The sequence below is a fragment of the Crinia signifera genome, chromosome 6 (genome assembly GCF_055691185.1).
Source record: "Crinia signifera chromosome 6, ASM5569118v1, whole genome shotgun sequence".
In the NCBI taxonomy this organism is placed as follows: Eukaryota; Metazoa; Chordata; class Amphibia; order Anura; family Myobatrachidae; genus Crinia; species Crinia signifera.
The window spans coordinates 229568698-229590488 of record NC_139222.1 but is presented as its reverse complement, the minus strand read 5'-3'; the positions used below and the strand labels follow the sequence as shown (position 1 = coordinate 229590488).

Here is a 21791-nt window from a genome sequence, read left to right as displayed (position 1 = left end):
TTGGATAGCGCCGCCAGCCATCGATGCCCAGTAGCATCCAGTTTAGCAGTAGAATTGATGTACGTTAGAGGATTGTTGTCCGTATGGACTGTGAAACTCACTCCGTATAGATAATCATGGAACTTATCCACTACCGCCCACTTGAGAGCCAGAAATTCCAATTTATGGACTGCATAGTTCTTTTCACTCTTAGACAGGCTTCTACTAATATAGGCAATAGGGCGTAGAGTCTTCTCTTGCCATTGATAAAGAACCCCTCCTATACCCTCCATGGATGCATCGATATGTACTTCATAGGGTAATTCTGGGTTGGCATAGGCCAGAACAGGAGAGTGAGTCAGATGATGCTTTAGTTGTTGAAAGGCCTCGTCACACTCAACCGTCCAACGTGGCCCAAATTCTTCTTGTGGTTTATAATACATTCCAAGAGTAGATCGAGGGGTTCCCACAGGAGGATACCCTTTGGTAAGTTCAGTAAGGGGTCGAGCAACTTGGGAATATTGTGGTACAAATCGTCTGTAGTAACCACTGAATCCCAAAAATGACCGTAAGTCTTTCAATTTCAGGGGTTTAGGCCAATATTTCACAGCCGATATGTTGTCGGGGTCGGTAGATACCCCATCCCTACTGACGACATGACCCAAGTATTTTACGGTGTTCTGACATAGCCGACATTTATCAATGGACAGCTTCAATCCTTTGTTATGTAACCTGTCCAGTACTTTCATTAACCTAAGGTTATGTTCCTCTAAGGTCTTTCCAAACACTATGACATCGTCAAGGTATACTAAGACTTCTCGGTAACACATGTCCCCAACTACTTTCTCCATCGTTGCAGGTGCCCCTTTGATACCCTGTGGCATTTTGAGAAATTCAAAGAACCCGATCGGACAAATAAATGCGGTCTTAGCACAATCATCTGGATGCATCGGGATTTGATAGTATCCTGATCGTAAGTCCAGTACGGAGAACCATTGGCTCCCTTGAAGACAGTCCAGAGCTTCTTCTACCTTAGGTACGGTATACTGGTCTTCAAGTGTTCTATTATTTAGAGTTCGATAATCTATACATAATCTTATATCTCCGTTCTTTTTCCGTGCTACTACGATGGGTGATGCATAGGGACTTTGAGATTCTGCTATGACTTGATTCTCAAGCAAGAATTTTAAATGAAGGCGCACATCGTCAAAATCGGCTGGAGCCAATCGTCGTGACCTCTCTCGGAACGGCGTGTCATCTGTCATTCTAATTCGATGTTCCACCCCCGTAGCCGTTCCTAAATCCCAATCACTTAATGAATATACTGCTTCAATTTTTTTCATGTCCAGGATTAGTTTTTCTCGTTCATCATTGGAGATATCACTGCCTTTAAAACATTCAAGGATCCGGGTATGGAAGGAGGGAGGTTCAACCGCAACATTTCTGGGGGGTGCCATATTCGTCGGGGACGCCAAGGAATTTAGAGACTTAGTCTCAGATTCGGAATACTGGGAAATTAGGTGATCTTGGTTTTGGCACCAGTCAGACAAGGTTTTGAATAAATTTGAATTGGTCCCCACAATTACAGAGACGATTTCTTGTCCAGAAGGAGGATCAGGACACACCAGGGCTAAAAAGGGCAATGGGGTTGGATAAGCTGCTGTATGGTCCATGAACTGCAGGTGGGTAGTAACATATCCCAAATAGGGGTACTTTTGATGACTCAACCCCCAGATCACCAGTCCGTCAATGGGGTTCAATGGTACATCTGCCATATGTTGTTGATACCAGCTCTCAAAAATGATTGAAACTTGTGACCCACTGTCCAACAGTACCTTACAATACTGGCCATTTATTAGTGCAGGAACCATTGGTGCGTCTCCAACTATACCATGATGCATTAAACTAGACCAGGGGGTGCTCCCCATTGACTTTACATCGAAGAGTTGGGAGTCGATGCGGGGTTCATTGGCGTCCCTTGTGAGTTTCCCGACAGTGCAGAATCCCTAGAGTCAGTTTGATTTAATCTTCTGCTGTATCCTCCACGTTGAGGGCATTCAAAACTGCGATGGCCCAGTTGACCACAACTATAACAGGTATAGTTCCCTCTATCCTCAGGTCGTCGATTATACCCTCTTCCCCGACTCATAGGTGGAACTCTGGGCATTTCTTGGGGGCGAGGAGCTTGTATGGCTATAAGCTGATCTAATTTTTTATTCTGTTCTTCCATTAACTTGTATAGCTTATCAGCTGGAAGTGGTACTTCAGGGGCTGGTAATATAACTTTTACTCTCTTTAAGCTTTTGTCCCAATTCTCAATTTGAACTTCTTCCAGCTTTACCTCTTTGATCAGTTCACCAAGAGTTGGGGCTGGCACCTTGGACATACTGCACCGCAGCCGCTGGGCCACGGGATTAGTGGTCAATGCTCCCCTCAGCACGTACTTCATTCTTTTTTTGGTACTCTTTACCTAGAACGGCGCCCACGATTGAAATCGCGGGCATCGCGGGTAAAATCGCGGTAATCGCGGGCATCGCGGGTAAATCGCGGGTACATCAAAATCGGGTACCCGCGATTACCGCGATTTTCCCATAGAGAACAATGTTAAAAAGCCTGATTGACCGCGATTTTAGCGTTAAATGCCTCAATGCCCGCGATTTTCCCATAGGAATCAATGTTAAATGGGCTACAGAGCCCAAATAGCCCCAATTAACCCTTAAATGTCCCCCCAATTTTTGTACGCCACCCCACGATCCACGCCAACCCGAAGCGTGGCGAGCGCAGCGAGCCCGCGAGGGGCGGCGGTACGCGTCCTACGACCTTTTCATGCCCTACTATCCACGTCGGCGTGGAGTTGAGAATAGAATAGTGTGGCGAGCGCAGCGAGCCACCGAGCCCGAAGCGTGGCGAGCGCAGCGAGCCCCGCGAGGGGACGCGGATACCTTCACAGTTATACGCGTCCCCTCGCGGGCTTCACAGGTGTCCGCGTGGCCACGGACACCTGTGAAGCCCGCGAGGGGACGCGCTTACCTGTGAAGGTATCCGCGTCCCCTCGCGGGGCTCGCTGCGCTCGCCACGCTTCGGGCTCGGTGGCTCGCTGCGCTCGCCACACTATTCTATTCTCACACCACGCCGACGTGGATAGTAGGGCATGAAAAGGTCGGAGGACGCGTACCGCCGCCCCTCGCGGGCTCGCTGCGCTCGCCACGCTTCGGGTTGGCGTTGATCGTGGGGTGGCGTTAAAAATTTGGGGGGACATTTAAGGGTTAATGGGCTCTGTAGCCCATTTAACATTGATTCCTATGGCCAAATCGGGTGGATTGAGGCATTTAACACTAAAATCGGGTCCATCGCGGCTTTTAACATTGCTTCCTATGGGAAATCGGGAGCATCGCGTCGCGGGCATCGCGGGTACGTTTATGGCCGGCCGCGACGCGACCGACGCGATTTTTCAGGTTTAACATGGTTTTCAATGGGAAAATCGCGGGCATCGCGTCGGTCGCGTCGCGGGCAGGCATAAATGTACCCGCGATGCCCGCGACGGGCGCCGTTCTAGGTAAAGAGTACCCTTTTTTTATCTACCTCTGCTCCTTTAATTCCCCCCTTTTTCCAACAACTTGTACAGAATTTTGTCAATGCGATATATATAGGTGGTCAAAGTTTCGCTGGGTTCCTGATAAGTATGATTTAACCGGGATAAGATGTCTCCAACATCTTCTAATGTCCCAAAGGAGTAGTCTAAGGCATCGAAATAGTCTTTTAGAGTGGCCGTACTACTGCTTCTCCTTGTAGCTTAAATGATGCCCATTGCCGGCCCCCTAAGACTTTCCACGATGCGTTGCTTCTTCACATGTTCCGGACATCTCCATTCCTCCGAATGCTGTGAGGCCGCTTCCCTCCAGGCCTCATAACCCTCTTCTCCTGATGGTACAGGAATTATACCCGAAAAAATGCGCAATCTTCGATAACCACCCTCGTAATGCCACCTCTCGAATTGGCTGACCACCCGATCCATTACATTATCCATTGAGGGATCGGGCACTAACTCCCGAGTAGTATCGGTTCTAGACGTATTGATGGGTATGGGGTCATGCTCAGTTATCCCATCACCCGCGTTTGTTCGTAGCTGTTCTATGGGGTTTGTTCTCGGATCCTCTGGAGAAATTTCAGGCCAGACCAATTTCCATCTTCGAGTGGGTGACGGGGAGATGATAATCTGAGAGGGAATTAAGCTAGAATCCAGTTTACTCAGGTTGGTGATTAATACAGCCCACACTTCTTCGCCCCCAGCTCGGGTCCTCCTATCAATCAACTTGGGGCTATTTATTCCGTATAATTTGTCTACTTCCTTCACAATTTCATCATCGGACAAGTTGTCAAATGTTCCTTCAATCCCAAAACTGCAGTCCATTTCCACACCATATTCCTGAATCCACTCCTGTATATCTTGTTTAGTTAAACTCTCCATACTGTTCGGATTGGATCTCAGCAGTGCCTCCATATGTAACGCTGTGTTCTTCAAGGGCTCCGAAGATATGTTTTATGCAGTGCCTCCACCCCAAGCGGTGATACCGACTACCAATCACTATATATATTTAGTGAACACAATCTGGGTGAGCTTGGGGAATCACCCGTAATAATGGTCCATTGGATTGAACAGAGAATAATTTATTCATACATTTATTAACTTAGACAAACACCAGAGTATATTACACAATCCAGATAGGTAACGGCAATATATATGGATAGCTATTGCAATAGTCCACCCCTTACACAAGTTTATTGTTACTGACACTGTACTGTGATGTTTCTAAACTTCGACTCCTCTAGAGGGTCTCCTACAATAAACGCTAATTTTACTTTACAGTATATGGCTTTAACAATACAAAGTAGCCTAACCTATATTGTATCTCTCAAGACCAGCTAACAACCTCCTAGGGGAGCCAAGAAAGAATCACCACACTCCGCCCTCAACTAGCCGCTCCTTGTGGTTATGGCAAACATTGACAGTAGTGCACAACAATTCTATATCTACTATATTATAATAATTACTACTTATTTGCTATAGTTCAGAGCTCTGACGTCTATCACCTGACTGCAGTCAAATATCTAGTAGATCTATTGCGTCAATAAAACATCCCTTAAGTTCAAGTCCCAGTTCTAGGTTATCCGTGGTCGCATATGTTAGTTATCCTGCGGCTGATAATTCACTATGCATAGACTTAAGGAGTTATGAAGTTGAGGAAATACCTAACTATTCCCCGGATAGGATCCTGCTCTGTAGTTCTGACTATTTACTCTTGGGGCGTCCCCTGACTTCTAGCAAGTCGGGTTTAGCCCTGCTATGAGTTGCTCCTGCCTGAGGTAGTACTATGAATGTTGACGTGCCAGTAGTATGCTGTCCTGCCTCAGATGCTGGCGTATCCTAGTGGACGTCCCCTGACCCGCGGTCGGGTTTAGTCCTACTATGCGAATGATGATTGATCAAGGTAAGGCTGCACTGGTGGGCCGGTCGGAGGGGGGCGAGATCCTGCCTGAATTAATAGCTGCTTTGATGGACGTCCCCTGACTTCTAACTAGCCAGGTTTAGTCCAGCTACCAGGCTGCTGGATGCTAACTTTTCATCAGACCCAAATTCCTATACACGGCTGCTGAGGTCCATTACCCTAGACCTGAATTCCTAGGTACGACTGCTACAGTCCTAAATATCGCTGTCCATCTAGTGCTGCCAAAAGCTTCCTGGCCAGCAAGAGTTAATACCCTCAATTCCTGGGCGTTCAGCCAACTTCATCAATGGCTACACTGTTGCAGAGAATCACTATCACTTGTAAGATAGGGACGAGAGTTACGTGAGGGGCCTGACCTATTGACACTGCTGCCCCTGCTGTTAATTTGTGCTGCCGTCTCACTCACCCTTCAATATACAGCTCCCAGTCCCTCAGCGGAGCCTGGCCGGGTCCAGCCTTTCTCTCTCTCTCACTACCAGATGATCTGGTATTATCACACACCGCCTCCTGGATGACGCTGGACACTGCCCCGCCTCCCTGCTATGGCGCTTCTCCGCGCTGACGAGACCTGTTAGCCGCGTCTCTCAGCAATCGCACCGGCTATCACCCAGACTGAGCACCGGAGCCAGGTATCACCCTCGATGTTAACCGGAAGGTATCCGGCCGCCGGTTCTTCCGTACACCGTCTCTCTCCCCCGGCACAGCTATCCACACCTTCTCCGGCTGCGCAGCTCTGCCGTTTCTGGTTTTTTTTTCGTTTACTCTCCTCTCCCTCTAGAAACTTCTCTGTCTCAACGGGCTCCCCGCGGTTATCACGCGCACCCCAACTTTATTTAGATGTTTGACATTCCGATGCTCCCACACTCAGGATTAAGTTACTCCCTCCTGTGCAGGGAAAATGGCACAGTCCGCTGTACTCTCTCCTAGAGGTGGCTACTTGGAATAGTCCATTTCTCCATTAATAGGGATGCCCCTTACTTTTAGCATGTAACCTATATATATATACAAGGGTATTACATGTTGCTGTCGACTCTCAATATGAGATCCATCAGAGAGAGTGCAAAATCATTTGGTGTGGCCAAATCAACTGTTTGGAACATTCTTGAAAAGGAAGAACACCCCGTAGAGCTCAGCAACACCAAAAGACCCAGAAGACCACGGAAAACAACTATGGTGGATGACAGAAGAATTACTTCCCAGGTGAAGAAAACCCCCTTCACAGCAGTTGGCCAGATCAAGAACACTCTCCAGGAGACAGGTGTATATGTGTCAAAGTCAATGTTATATCTACCTGTTAATATGCGGGTCACCAGGCACTGGACTGCAATTCCTCTTTCTGCCAGAGGGGCTGCTATATGGAACTCATTTGGCATCAGGTGCCTGGTGAGTGAGGCCTAATCATGTAAACTGGGACACCTGCGAGCTGCCCTTTTAAGCAGTCTGATGCCAATACTCAGTGCTGGTCATTAATCCTGTTCTGGAGGAAGTGTTTGCAGTGCCTGGGTTTTTGTTTTTTTACAAACCTGCTTTTGCTTCTGTGTTTCCCCAGCCTGACGTCTTCTATGTTTGGATCTTGCACCTGTTATTGTCACACTCCGCTGTCCTTGCCTCGCTACCAACCAGCACTGCTTCCGTTTGTAAACATTCCTGTTTTCTGTGTGTCCTGGACTTTTCAGTTATTTGCCTTTGCCCAAATTTAAAGTTACAAGTATCCTGGTCTCTGGACTTTTTAGTTATCTGAGATTTACTAGTTTCCTGTTTTTGTTTTCTTAAGTGTTTTTCCCAATAAACATTCTGCAGTTGTTCACCATCTTTGATACCTGGATTCTCTGCATTATTCTGGGAGTAATCATAACAGAATTGAAGGACATGTCAGTTTGGATTCTCTAGTTAAAACCCTAGCTGCAGAACTCCCTGGTATTTGCAATCTTGCTAATGATCCCTGTGGAAATGTTGCACTTAACACCGTGCATGCAAATAGAGTTCTACTTGCATGTTCAGTTAGCTCAAATTTTTTTGTCTGTTTGCCTGAGTTTTTGAAGAAAATGTGTCCATTGCTTCAAGTTAATTTTGCTTCCTGTATTCCTGAACAGTTGGCAGAAAAACAAACATCTGTACCGCAAGAGGGTCATGTTAGTTATTTCAACCCTTACCATCTGTCCCTGTGACTCCAGATTCAGTCCAAACAAGAACTGTGACTCTCAGAGGTCCAAGTGGTCCATACTTGCCTACCTGACCCTCTCCATGCGGGAGAAAATGCTCTGTTTCTGGACTTCCCTGGTAATGTATGATTGCCATCACCTGTGAGGAGCTAGGTAAAGGTGTTTCACCACAGGTGCTGGCAATCATACATTACCAGGGAAGTCCAGGAGCAGAGAATTGTCTCCCGCATGGAGAGGGTCAGGTAGGCAAGTATGAAGTGGTCCTACTGTAACAGAGCAAGCTTTTTGTAGAAATAATATTTTGTGTCTATATTGTGCCAACCCTAAACACTTCTTGCACTCTTGTCCACATCGCAGGACCAGAAGTCATATTTGGCTGCTGAGTTTCCGGGCAGCCAAATAAGGACAAGCCTGAAGCATCTCATAGATTAATCAGATCCATGCAATGCTTCTATGTGCCAAAAAAATACAGCATCGGGTTCCAACAGCCATTGGGTAATGCCACAGCCGGGGGAGACTTTTTATACAATCTCCAGCGGCCCTGGCATGGGTTTTTCAGTTTTGTTTTGATTTGATAGAAAGACACTTTTTTTTACCCCTTTCACACTGCACTTTAACCCGGGTTATTCCGGGTTGGTTGCTTACACACTGGGTGTCATTAAAAATGTACCTTTTTCAGGCTCACAAACATGATGTCACAAAGGAAACAAAAGTGATGAGCGGGGACTGTTCACAGCATTGCAGCGGCAGCCATGGCAGACATTACTGAGCTCATGAGTCACAATGTGTCACACTGTGCAGCTATTTCATAAATAGGAGGAATGCGCTGTTTTGGGCTGAGAGGAAAATTGAGGACACGGCTGTGCGACTGCCAGAAGGCTGCCTCAGACGTGTGCTCTGCAGTGTGCTGCTTGTTTTTCTGGGCTCTGGCTGCTGACCTCATCACAGGAGACAGAGGATAGCAGCGTTTGATTATTGCAGTGTTGGATAACACTACATGAGAGTTTTCAGACTGCATGCCAACCCGGATTAGAGCCATGTTCAACCCTGGTCGAAACCAGGGTTGAAATGCCAGGTTGCTAGACATGGGATTTTTGACAGCTGCGCTTTCACACCGCACCTCAACCCGGGTTTAGGACATGGCAATAACCCGGGTTCAGAGTGTGATCTGAAAGCGGTATAATACTGGAACATTCCTATATTAACCATGAAGCAACATTATCTTGTTTTGCCTTCAATTGCAGATGTATTTTACTGCATTTTATCTAAGTGGACTTTCATTAAGGGTTGTAGTCACATGAGCAGTTTTATTACTACATACTAATCAGCGATTTAGCGATAGCATTGATAGAGTTCTCTGATTAAGTATACTTATCTGGGACCATGGTGAAAGTTTATAGGATCTCTCTATATGTCTATGAGGCAGGGCCGGTGCAAGGCACCGGAGCGCCCCAGGCGAGTCGGGGTGGGGGCGCCCCTGTGCCCGGGGGTTGGTACCTGTATTATAAAACTGTCGGCAACGGTGTCCCTGCAGTGCTGGAGCGGGCAGTAGTGTCCATGCCGCGGGGGTACCTGCGGCGCTGTCACTGTGTATAAAGCTGCTGTCTGCGGGGTCCTTGCAGTGAATAGAGAATAACTAGCGCTATGCGGCGGCGCAGGAAGCGCTTCTGATTTTGAAAACACTTGCCGCATTCTGATTGGCTGAATCTCAGCCAATCAGCGTGCGGCAAGTGTTTTCAAAACCAGACACCCCTGCCCGCTCCAGCACTGCAGGGATGCCGACGCCGCCAGCTATATGCACATGCTGGGGGTGAGGGGCGAACTGCCGCCCTCCAGGTGCCGGCGCCCTAGGCAAATGCCTAGAGCTGCCTAGTGGTGACGCCGGCCCTGCTATGAGGGTAAAATATTTGTTGGCCATTGAATCTGATGTTTTATAGAAAAGAAGGACATTGTTGTCATTAATTACATTTATGGGGAAATACAAAGCCAAGATATCCAAGAACATAAAACATAATAATTACACAGAAAGATTCAAGTGACAATATGCAGAAATATGGAAACCGTCAAATAGAGCATAAGGGGTAAATTTACGGAGATGGGAATTCTAGATGGGATGTTGCCCATAGCAACCAATTCTACTTTGTATTTATTTAGCACCTTCTAGAAGATAATACATAGAACCTATGAGAGCTCCCATCTTAGTCAATTTACCCCTAAGTGAGCACCTGATATAGGGGGAGATGTCTCAAACCTTCAAGGAAATGAAGTAGAGAAAGTGTATATAATAATCATATGCACAGTAAATAAAATAAGAAGCTGATTGGTTGCTATGGACGATGACATCACTCTCTCTCTCTCTCTCTCTCTCTCTCTCACTCTCTCATAGGGTTTGATACATCTACACCAATGATTAAATGAAAAATGATATTGCTCACATATTTCTGTGCAGTGCTGTCTTTAGCGATATCGATATCTTTTTCACAGCCACGTCCCCTTTGCGCCAATTGGTAGGCAGGACATTGAATCCCGTCTGTCATTCAGCTGTCGGGCTGACCGCAAACGGGCCGGGATCACGGCTGTCGGCAGGGATCGACAGTCATGATCCTAGATTGAATACCCCCCTGAATGCTAAATGGTGATTATTTGGGTTAACAAACAGATAATCAGTCCTCTCAGATTACCTCTGCAGGCCAGGTCAGTACACAGGTGATCAGTCCTCTCAGATTACCTCCGCAGGCCAGGTCAGTACACAGGTGATCAGTCCTCTCAGTAGCCAACTGCAGGCCAGGTCAGTACACAGGTGATCAGTCCTCTCAGATTACCTCTGCAGGCCAGGTCAGTACACAGGTGATCAGTCCTCTCAGATTACCTCCGCAGGCCAGGTCAGTACACAGGTGATCAGTCCTCTCAGATTACCTCTGCAGGCCAGGTCAGTACACAGGTGATCAGTCCTCTCTGATTACCCCTGCAGGCCAGGTCAGTACACAGGTGATCAGTCCTCTCAGATTACCTCTGCAGGCCAGGTCAGTACACTGGTGATCAGTCCTCTCAGATTACCTCTGCAGGCCAGGTCAGTACACAGGTGATCAGTCCTCTCAGATTACCTCTGCAGGCCAGGTCAGTACACAGGTGATCAGTCCTCTCAGATTACCTCTGCAGCCCAGGTCAGTGCACAGGTGATCAGTCCTCTCAGTAGCTAACTGCAGACCAGGTCAGTACACAGGTGATCAGACCTCTCAGATTACCTCTGCAGGCCAGGTCAGTACACAGGTGATCAGTCCTCTCAGATTACCTCTGCAGGCCAGGTCAGTACACAGGTGATCAGTCCTCTCAGATTACCTCTGCAGGCCAGGTCAGTACACAGGTGATCAGTCCTCTCAGATTACCTCCGCAGGCCAGGTCAGTACACAGGTGATCAGTCCTCTCAGATTACCTCTGCAGGCCAGGTCAGTACACAGGTGATCAGTCCTCTCAGATTACCTCTGCAGCCCAGGTCAGTGCACAGGTGATCAGTCCTCTCAGTAGCTAACTGCAGACCAGGTCAGTACACAGGTGATCAGACCTCTCAGATTACCTCTGCAGGCCAGGTCAGTACACAGGTGATCAGTCCTCTCAGATTACCTCTGCAGGCCAGGTCAGTACACAGGTGATCAGTCCTCTCAGATTACCTCTGCAGGCCAGGTCAGTACACAGGTGATCAGTCCTCTCAGATTACCTCTGCAGGCCAGGTCAGTACACTGGTGATCAGTCTCTCAGATTACCTCTGCAGGCCAGGTCAGTACACAGGTGATCAGTCCTCTCAGATTACCTCTGCAGCCCAGGTCAGTGCACAGGTGATCAATCCTCTCAGATTACCTCTGCAGGCCAGGTCAGTGCACAGGTGATCAGTCCTCTCAGTAGCTAACTGCAGGCCAGGTCAGTACACAGGTGATCAGACCTCTCAGATTACCTCTGCAGGCCAGGTCAGTGCACAGGTGATCAGTCCTCTCAGTAGCTAACTGCAGGCCAGGTCAGTACACAGGTGATCAGACCTCTCAGATTACCTCTGCAGGCCAGGTCAGTACACAGGTGATCAGTCCTCTCAGATTACCTCTGCAGCCCAGGTCAGTGCACAGGTGATCAATCCTCTCAGATTACCTCTGCAGGCCAGGTCAGTGCACAGGTGATCAGTCCTCTCAGTAGCTAACTGCAGGCCAGGTCAGTACACAGGTGATCAGTCCTCTCAGATTACCTCTGCAGGCCAGGTCAGTGCACAGGTGATCAGTCCTCTCAGTAGCTAACTGCAGGCCAGGTCAGTACACAGGTGATCAGACCTCTCAGATTACCTCTGCAGGCCAGGTCAGTACACAGGTGATCAGTCCTCTCAGATTACCTCTGCAGGCCAGGTCAGTACACAGGTGATCAGTCCTCTCAGATTACCTCTGCAGGCCAGGTCAGTACACAGGTGATCAGTCCTCTCAGATTACCTCCGCAGGCCAGGTCAGTACACAGGTGATCAGTCCTCTCAGATTACCTCCTCAGGCCAGGTCAGTACACAGGTGATCAATCCTCTCAGATTACCTCTGCAGGCCAGGTCAGAAGAACATGATAATAAGAAAGGAGCTAGGACCATGACAGTTTAATACTTGCCTACACTCACAGACCGTCCGAGAGGCTCCCGATAATTTGGTGATGCTCTTGGCCCCGTGGGAAAGTGGGCAAGTGTCCTGCAAATGCCCATACCCTACCTACCACTTACTGAGTAAAGTGGTAGAACCAGAAGGGCAACTGGTAATCTCAGCATTGCATAGCAGAGGCATGGCAACAATGATGTGATCATGCAGCCATGCCTACCCTCACAGCCTCTAGCCATGCCCCCTCCCCATGCCAAGCCACACGCTCCGCATCTTGCATTGCTGCCCCAAACTGGCAGCCACCGGAGAGGGCTACCAGAATGTCTGCAACTGTAACATAAACATCTATGTACTAAGGCAGTGGTAGCCAACCCTAGCCCTCGAGAGCTACCAACAGTGCACATTTTCCAGACAACCTACCTGCTGCACAGCTGCACTCATTAATCACTGACACATTTTAAAAGATCCACAGATGGAGCTAATTAGCTCACTTGTGATTCTGTGAGGAGACCTGCAAAACATGCACTGTTGGTAGCTCTCGGGGACTAGGGTTGGCTACCCCAGTACTAAGGGGAGAAAAAGGGAAAACGTTAAAGGCAGAGAGACCCATTATTCTGATTAAATCATTTAAGTAGCCCATTGTCAAGGGACTCTTTCTGACAAAATCCTTCTTAGATGGACAAAACCATGTGCACAGCAGGGGGGCAGATGTAACATGTGCAGAGAGAATTAGATTTGGGTGAGTTATTTTGTTTCTGTGCAGGGTAAATACTGGCTGCTTTATTTTTACACTGCAATATAGATCTCACTTTGAAGTAAAACCCCACCCAAATCTAATTCTCTCTGCACAAGTTACATCTGCCCCACCTGCAGTGCACATGGTTTTGTCCATCTAACAAGGATTTTGTATGAAAGAGTGAACTAGAATAAGGCCCATTATGTGTATAAGTGTCACTACTTCTGTGGGCATTATGTGTAATGTGCACTTCTATTGTGGGCATCGTGTATAAGGGGCAATACTGGGGAAATCTGAGGAAAAATTACTTCACAGAAAGAGTAGTGGATAAGTGGAATAGCCTACCATCAGAGGTGGTAGAGGCAAATACAGTAGACCAATTTAAACATGCTTGGGATTGGCATATTGATATCCTTACAAAAAAAATAAGGATCAAGGGCGGGATGTATTAAAATACATCGCCACCCTTCGCACCCCCCCCCCCCCGCGCCGCAATGCCGCCGCATATGTACTAACATATGCGGCTGGCATCGCGGTGCAGTGACGGAGGCCCCCCGCGATACCTGGAATGTGGTGTGCGGGGGGTCTCCGTCACCTCCCAGCCGGCTCCTGCATCCCTCACGCGGCGTCACGCCGGGGACAGCTAAGCATGCTGTCCCCGGCGCCTCCTCCTCCCCCCTGCAGCCGGAAGGACGTCCGGCTGCGTCACTAGGGGGAGGAGAGGTTTACCTTCCAGGGTCCAGGAGGACCCTTCAGGAAGGTAAGCCAGAGGGGGGGTCGGCGAGGAGGCGGGTTTGCGTCGGCGGGCGGCGAAAAGAAGCCCATAGGCTTCTATAGAGTGGGAGCAGTGTTCAGGCAGTATATGGAGTAGAAGCAGTGTCCAGGCAGAATGGGGAGTGGGAGCAATAACCGGACAGTATGAGGAGTGGGAGCAGTTTTCAGGCAGCATGTGGAGTAGAAGAGGTGTTCAGGCAGAATGGGGAGTGGGAGCAGTGTTCAGGCAGTACAGTGAATGGGAGCAGTGCGGGAGAAGTATGGGGTGTGGGAGCAGTGTTCAGGCAGTACAGTGAATGGGAGCAGTGCGGGAGCAGTATGGGGTGTGGGAGCAGTGTTCAGGCAGTACAGTGAATGGGAGCAGTGTTGGAGCAGTATGGGGTGTGGGAGCAGAATGGGGAGTGGGAGCAGTCTTGGAAGCAGTGCGAGGAGTGGGAGCAGTGTTCAGGCAGTATGTGGAGTAGAAGCAGTGTCCAGGCAGAATGGGGAGTGAGAGCAATAACTGGACAGTATGAGGAGTGGGAGCAGTGTTTAGGCAGTATGTGGAGTAGAAGAGGTGTTCAGGCAGGATGGGGAGTGGGAGCAGTGTTAGAAATGCATGGGGAGTGGGAGCAGTGTTGGAGCAGTATGGGGAGTGGGGGCAGTCTTGGGAGCAGCATAGTAATGGGGAGCAGTAATCGGTCAGTATGAGGAGTGGTAGCAGTGTTCAGGCCGTATGTGGAGTTCAGGCAGAATGGGGAGTGGGAGCAGTGTTAGAAAAGTATGGGGAGTGGGAGCAGTGTTGGAGCAGTATGGGAGGTGGGAGCAGTCTTGGGAGCAGTATGGGGAATGGGAGCAGTAATCGCTCAGTATGAGGAGTGGGAGCAGTGTTCAGGCAGTATGTGGAGTAGAAGCAGTGTCCAGGCAGAATGGGGAGTGAGAGCAATAACTGGACAGTATGAGGAGTGGGAGCAGTGTTCAGGCAGTATGTGAAGTAGAAGCAGTGTCCAGGCAGATGGGGAGTGGGAGCAATAACCTCTCAGTATGAGGAGTAGGAGCAGTGTTGGGCAGTACGGATGGTGTAATGGTTAGCATTACTGCCTCACAGCACCAAGGTCATGGATTCCATTCCCACCATGGCCCTAACTGTGCAGAGTTTGTATATTCTCCACGTGCTTGCGTGGGTTTCCTCCGGGTACTCCGGTTTCCTCCCACAGTCCAAAAATATACTGGTAGGTTAATTGGCTCCCCCAAAATTAACCCTAGAATATCTGTGTGTGCGTGTACATGTGGTAGGGAATATAGATTGTAAGTTCCACTGGGGCAGGGACTGATGTGAATGGTCAAATATCCTCTGTAAAGCGCTGCGGAATATGTGTGCGCTATATAAGAAACTGCTAATAAATAAATAAATAAATAAATGGGGAGTGGGTAAATGGCAATGTAAATCACAGATATAAAGATTGCTAATTAAAAAATATATAAAAAATATCTATCAAAAAGTAAACACCATACATATAGTATTTAAATAATACCTTTAAAAATGTTTAACAGCTATAATAAAGACCATATACAAGTGTACAAATCAACAACAACAAATGTTTTAGTATAATAGACACCATGGTGACATCTAAAAGCCCATTGTGTACTGTTTGCTCTAAAATAATTGTTATGAATGAACATCGTTTGTTTTGGCTAAATCGGACTCGATAGCATCTGGTGAAAAGACTCAAACAATAACTCTTGGCATTTGTTTGATCCACAACAACAGACATCCATACAAAGCAATGAGATCCTGAGGTTCCTTCCAACTCCCAAACAAATCATTCTCCTATTTTTTTTTTCTTTTTGGCCTGAACTCTGGCTTATAGCATTAATACCAAATGTACTTTACAGATTTAATTTTAAAAAAAGGGGTCTCTGGACATAATCCATTTAATTTAAACAAGTTTCAGAAACCCCCACAGAAAGCAAGGTCATGCAGAAATCCACCTTGCCAGGCGGTGTGATCTCTAGCAGATGTGTGATGAAGAGGGAATTAGCACTATAGTCAAGCTTAAGATGTGTACACACACAAAGATTTATCTGTCCAATCTGTCTGGCAGAAACAAAAATTTGGCAATGTACCGGAACAAAGGACAATTAACCATTTTCCCATAAATGCTGGAAAATGGATAAAAATGATTGTTCAAATAAGTTTGTTAATTCAAATGGTTTTAACCAATTTGTCTGAATGACTATTGTCTCTTTTTCTTAGTGTTTGGGAGCAAATGGTGAATTGTCATATGCACCCAAACAGTTCCACCAGACAGATTGGACAGATAAATCTTTGTGTGTGTACTCAGTTTCTGTTTCCTATATCTGCCACATAATCAACACAATGGGGGAAATTTACTAAGATGTGTATTCTACTTCACATGTGATGTTGCTATAGGCAACCAATCAGAATTTACTTATTTATTTAGTACCCTCTAGAAGATAGTAGACAGGATCTGATTGGTTGCCAAAAGCAACATCACATGTGAAGTAGAATACACATCTTAGTAAATTTTCCTTAGTGTCTTGCTCAGGTGATGGCATGGAACTTTCAGTAATTCTGGTGTATTTCTCATTATACAGCAGAGGGCGCTATAGACCAGAAACCACCATCCCTGTCTGACTTTGCATTCTGTGCATGTTTAAAAATATCTCCAATTTGTTTCATGACATTTTCTCTAATGCAAACCTGAAACTAGGAAACCTTCGTTCACCTTTTTATCTGTGAGCGTAACCAAATCCAGCATAAAATAAAACGTAATTAAAATAATAGAGAAAAAAAGATAATGTGAAATGAAGCTTTAAAACCAAGTATTATTGCTAAGTAGACTTTACATAGTGCCGAGAGGAGTGTGTGCAGTTTGCCAAGAGTACTGTACCTTGTGTGCTCTCTCATCCCAAATCGTATGCATTTGTTGCTTGTACCCAGTTGTATAAGATCCTATGTATCATTTATCTAGTACTGTACATTAATAGAACGTGTATAAATGCTGAGTGGTTGCTAAAGTCAGCTTTAATGCCACAGAAAACCACTAGTGAATGTATGGAATAAAACAAATGAAAAACTGGCACACGCGTGGGGGAGGGTGGTTCTGATTACCCGGATTATCCTCCACCCCCAACTCCCCCTTACAGACATTTTATTTTTTTATTGACACTGTCCGTCCTATCAGGGGCCAGTAAGACATTAATCTAAATTCTATTGGCCCTGCGCCCTCATAGAACACCTGTGAATCATGGCATTATGCCAAGAGTTGTGACCCAAATGGAATGTTGCCTTGTCCTACCCGAGAGCTGCACCTCTGCTTGGTGTGTATGAATGCATGCATATATATAATCGGCATCTGGACAACAGGTAGACACCAAAAAGGTTGACAACCAATAGGTCGACATGCGAAAAGGTCAACATGCAAAAAGGACGACACAAGCATTTGGTCGACCTGGGTTTTTTTTCCACTGTTTTTTGAGCCGACATGCCCTTCCATCCACTAGGGCACGGTGGGAGAATAAAATTGTGTGCCTGAAGCATGGCGAGCTCAGCGAGCCATGCGAGGGGACGCGGTGCACTTAAACCTGTGTCCATGTCGACTGTGTCAACATTCAGGTAAAAAAACAGTGAAAATACCCTTGTCGACTTTTCCCATCGATCTCTTTGCATGTTGACCTTTTCGCAGGTCCATCTTTTTGTATGTCGACATTTTTGCATGTCAACCTTCTTGTTTGTTGACCTAATGGTGTCAACCTATTGGTTTGTCCATCGTCCCACACCCTATATATCATATTTCACCCCCCTCCATTAAAATCCTGTGTTTTCCATTTAAACATTTCACGCAGTTCCTGAAGTCACTGACTAAAGTGGAATAAACTGTAACATTAACCCATTGAGTGCCAACAGCTCTGTGAGAGATATGCAAAATATCCGCTATAAATGCCAGCGTCGTTCACACTTATACAAATTTAAATAAACAATGTTGTGTAATAAAGATTATATTTCCTATATATGGTAACATTACAGATCATTATGATGAATAAAAATGTTTGCTTGCCAATTTTCACACCTATTTTGAAAAATTCACTTGGCACTCAAAGGGTTAACAAATGCTGGGAAAATAGGAAAGTATTTGCAAAATAATTAAATGTAATGTTTGAGATTCGCCTCAAGCCTTTATGGCTGGGATAGGTAGATTTATGCCACAGCGATGTAGGCTCTTTGGCTGATCTCATCCTCTTTTAAAAAAAAAGTAACACCCAACACATGTAATTGTTGCAATAAAGGGACCAGCAATATAAACTATCATGATTGGATATAAAAAGAAGGTGTCTTTGGTGCTAGGGTCTACAGTGGTGTAATGAGTCACCCTGCAGCCACCACGCTGGAGGAATGCAAACCTCCAAAAGTAGCACAAGAAAAAGAAAAGGCGCTCAAAGGTACACAACAATTTAAAATGTATTAATTAGACAAACACACATATAACATTACATAAAATAAGCAATAAAATAGTACACACAGTATAAAGACCAATTGGCACTAAAAAGCTACACTATTGCTGATTGCAATCAACTGTTAATTCGGTCCCTTTTGGGAAGCACCAAACTGATATCTGAAGTGATAGTTTGTAACCCAGCTTCAAATTAAGCTGTATTTAGTGGCATTAGTCTCTCAAAGTCCAGAATCAATACCAATAATTTGCAACAAAAGTCTCTGTTTAACGTTTAGAAACAGTTATATTGGGGCAGATGTATTAAGCTTTAACAAGAGATAAATCCAAGGGTGATAAGGAGAGATAAATGTCCAGCCAATCACCTGCTAACTGCCATGTTACAGGATGTGTTTGAAAAAAGTCAGTTAGGTGATTGGCTGGACGTTTATCTCTCTTTATCACCCTTGTATTTATCTCATGTTAAGGCTTAATACATCTGCCCAAACCTCCAATGCAGCATTGATATCCACTGTTGTGGATCAAATGGCTTCTATGACACCACAGAGCTCGCACGGCTCAATGGGGCAGATGTATTAAGCCTGGAGAAGAAATAAACTGGAGATAAAGTTAAAGGAGATAAAGCACCAGACAATCAACTGTGTTTGAAAATTATAGTTGGGAGTTGATTGGCTGTGCTTTATCTCCATTTTATCTCCAGTTTATCTCTTCTCCAAGCTTAATACATCTTCCTCAATGTGGTTTATCAGGGTGTTATCAACAGCGGCAATTGCTCCGTCCCGTTCTCCCGGGTAGGTGTCCCCCAATGTTGCAACCGGCACAGGGCCCACGTGGCTCGGTGTGGTGGACGGGGTATTCGGTGCAGCGGCAGTCGCTCTGTCCCGAACCTCCCGGCTAATATATCATACAGTAGCCGGCTGGATCCCACCAACGGTCACTGTCTCCCGCCCACGACAGCGTAAAGATGCTGGCGGACTCTCTGCCACAGCCTCAGATCCCAGCTATGCTGTGCTGTCTGGAGACAGGGGTGACGATCCTGATGGAAAGGGCAAATGATGCCGGGTGTTGGGTAAAGACTCCTTTAGGATGCGTTTCGCCACTCCCGGGCGGCTTTTTCAAAACAAGAGTGGTGGGATCCAGCCGGCTATTGTATGATATATTAGCCAGGAGGTTCCGGACAGATCGACTGCCGCTGCGCCTAATACCCCCGTCCACCACACCGAGCCACGTGGGCCCTGTGCCGGTTGCAACATTGGGGGACACCCAGCCGGGAGTACGGGACAGAGAAATTGCCGATGTTGATTACACCCTTCACCAAAAATGAGGTAGCCACTGTCTCATGGTCCTAGCCCTGAGCAGGAGAGCAGAATTGTTTACACTCATGAGAACCTGACAGCTGCATTATGGGGCTCCATATTGATCTGTACACCAGAGAGATTAGCTGTTTGCAGCCACAGGAGCTCTTGATCCAGGACTAGCTGAACCATACGCTGCCCTCTCTACAGCCGCTCCTCACAGATACCATCCCCTGATTGGTTATTCCAGACAGCTGCTTCATGGGACCTCCAACTCAACCAGCGGCAGATACCGCATCATACATAATGGTCTTTTCTAATGACTGCACTACTATATACAGATGCCCATCTATTGTTGCGCTGTAACATCCTGAAAAGTTGCAATTGAAATGAGACCAAACCCAGTGGGTCAAAAATCCTTAACTGGACTAGTAATTTAATTTAGACTTATTTACAATTTGAGAGCAGAATTTTATGATTAATAATATACAGCTTCCCTTGCAGGGTGCCGGACGGTTTCCCGACAGTCGGGATCCCGACAGTCATTTACCCGACGTCGGGATCCCGACTGTCAAAACGCCGACAGCCGGGTGCCCGACGGCCACCCGCTATTTTCCCTCATGGGGGTACAAGACCCCCATAGATGGAGAATAGAATAGGTGACTCGCGAGCCACCGTGCCTACAGCGTGGCGAGCCCGCAAGGGGCTTAGTTGCGCTCACCATGCTGTCTGACTCCGGCCAGTCGGGATCCCGACGTCGGGATAATGTCGGGATCCCGACTGTCGGAGTCCCATACCACACCCCTCTTGCATGGATGTCTGTTATTGCTCAGCAGGACTCATTTACACAGTAGTGCCATCTAATACTGTGATGTATATTTCATATTGACCACTTGATTACAAAATGTTTTTGTAAACAATATTTGCAAATTTTCCTTCAGGGATTAACACAAAAAGATGCTAGTGGCTACTAACAATGGGCAAGCCTGGTATGGCACCGGTCCTGACACCTACTCCTGCAGCCCTGAGCTTGCCCTGCGATTACGGATTTTCATGTGAAATATATCATGTGTGTGTGCAGTTATTGCATGGTGCCGGAACAAAGAGACAAAAAATGCTTTTGCCTCCGTAGTTCATAAACAGTCTTTAGGGTCTATGCACTGACACAACCCTTACACTTACTATATGTATAGATTTCCAAGAAGCATGTGTTCTACAGTATATAGTTGGCTCACCAGCGGAACTAGATCGGATGCCTGCCTATTATTACCTATATACTGGTTTACTTATCATCCTTGCCCCTCTGGATAAGAGACCCACAAGTGAGGAGACACCAATAAAATGCCTGTGGTTCTCCAGCTGGGTAGATATGCAGTAATCGAATATATTATGCATCATATACTGCATATCTTGGGATAATTGCAGAACTATCCACCACAAGACCAGCTTTGTATACCACTATGGTCTTCACTTAATAATCATCCTTATTACCAGCAGCATGTTTTGTTTATTATTGCATTGACCTTAACAAATAGCATTACGTACCTGTACTGTGACGTCTCCATAACCACCGTGGTGTGGCTGGCAATCTATTGCAGCCAGTGATGAGCTGTTGTGTCATGTACACTGGTGAGGCTGTGCATGACTTTCACCCATTTGGCATCAGCTGACTCTGGCTCCTCATTGCTGGCACCTAGGACCATATAACGATCACCACCTATACACGGGCAATGTGTGACAATCAGCAGTATGCTTACTCCTGTTTATTATATATGGAGAAGACATGACCCCTTTAGTAGGTTTTAAAAGGGTTATGTCTTGTTGGTAAATGGGGACCCTATATGCTGACTTCTATTTAGGATCTGGCTTAAGAATTTGCTTAAATGATTATTTATATACTGTATTTAGAGCCATCCACAAAGAGCACAGACTGAATGCTATATAGTAGATCTCACCAATTTATATATCATTGTGTACATTTACATATCTATTGGAAGTTTCTGTTTATTGCGGTCTTAAGAAGCTGTACAGTATATGCGCCTCCAATAAAGGGCTGTAATTATGCAAGTACAGTGATTATTATACTCAGGATAACTTGATTTGAACTTTCACATGAAATCCACAATAGAGCTGTTGCATTGCATTTATTCTGGATAATCATTCTTCTGGGGGATTATATAGCAATGAGAATATGGGTTTATGAAATTCCAGGATTATTTTCTTGTGGTGGTTTTTTTTTGCATTATTAAATACTTTTATTGGTTTTGTGAT

The 21791-nt window shown here is 46.3% G+C and overlaps 1 protein-coding gene across 1 annotated transcript in view; it reads right to left on the bottom strand.

The window, feature by feature from the left end:
- The window catches only part of ASAH2 (N-acylsphingosine amidohydrolase 2), a 112285-nt gene extending 91103 nt beyond the window's left edge, over nucleotides 1–21182 (bottom strand). The window contains exon 1 of the mRNA XM_083150177.1: nucleotides 21066–21182. The gene's annotated coding sequence lies outside the window, so the exon portion shown is untranslated. The remainder of the gene's footprint in view (nucleotides 1–21065) is intronic.
- Nucleotides 21183–21791: the final 609 nt, after the last annotated feature.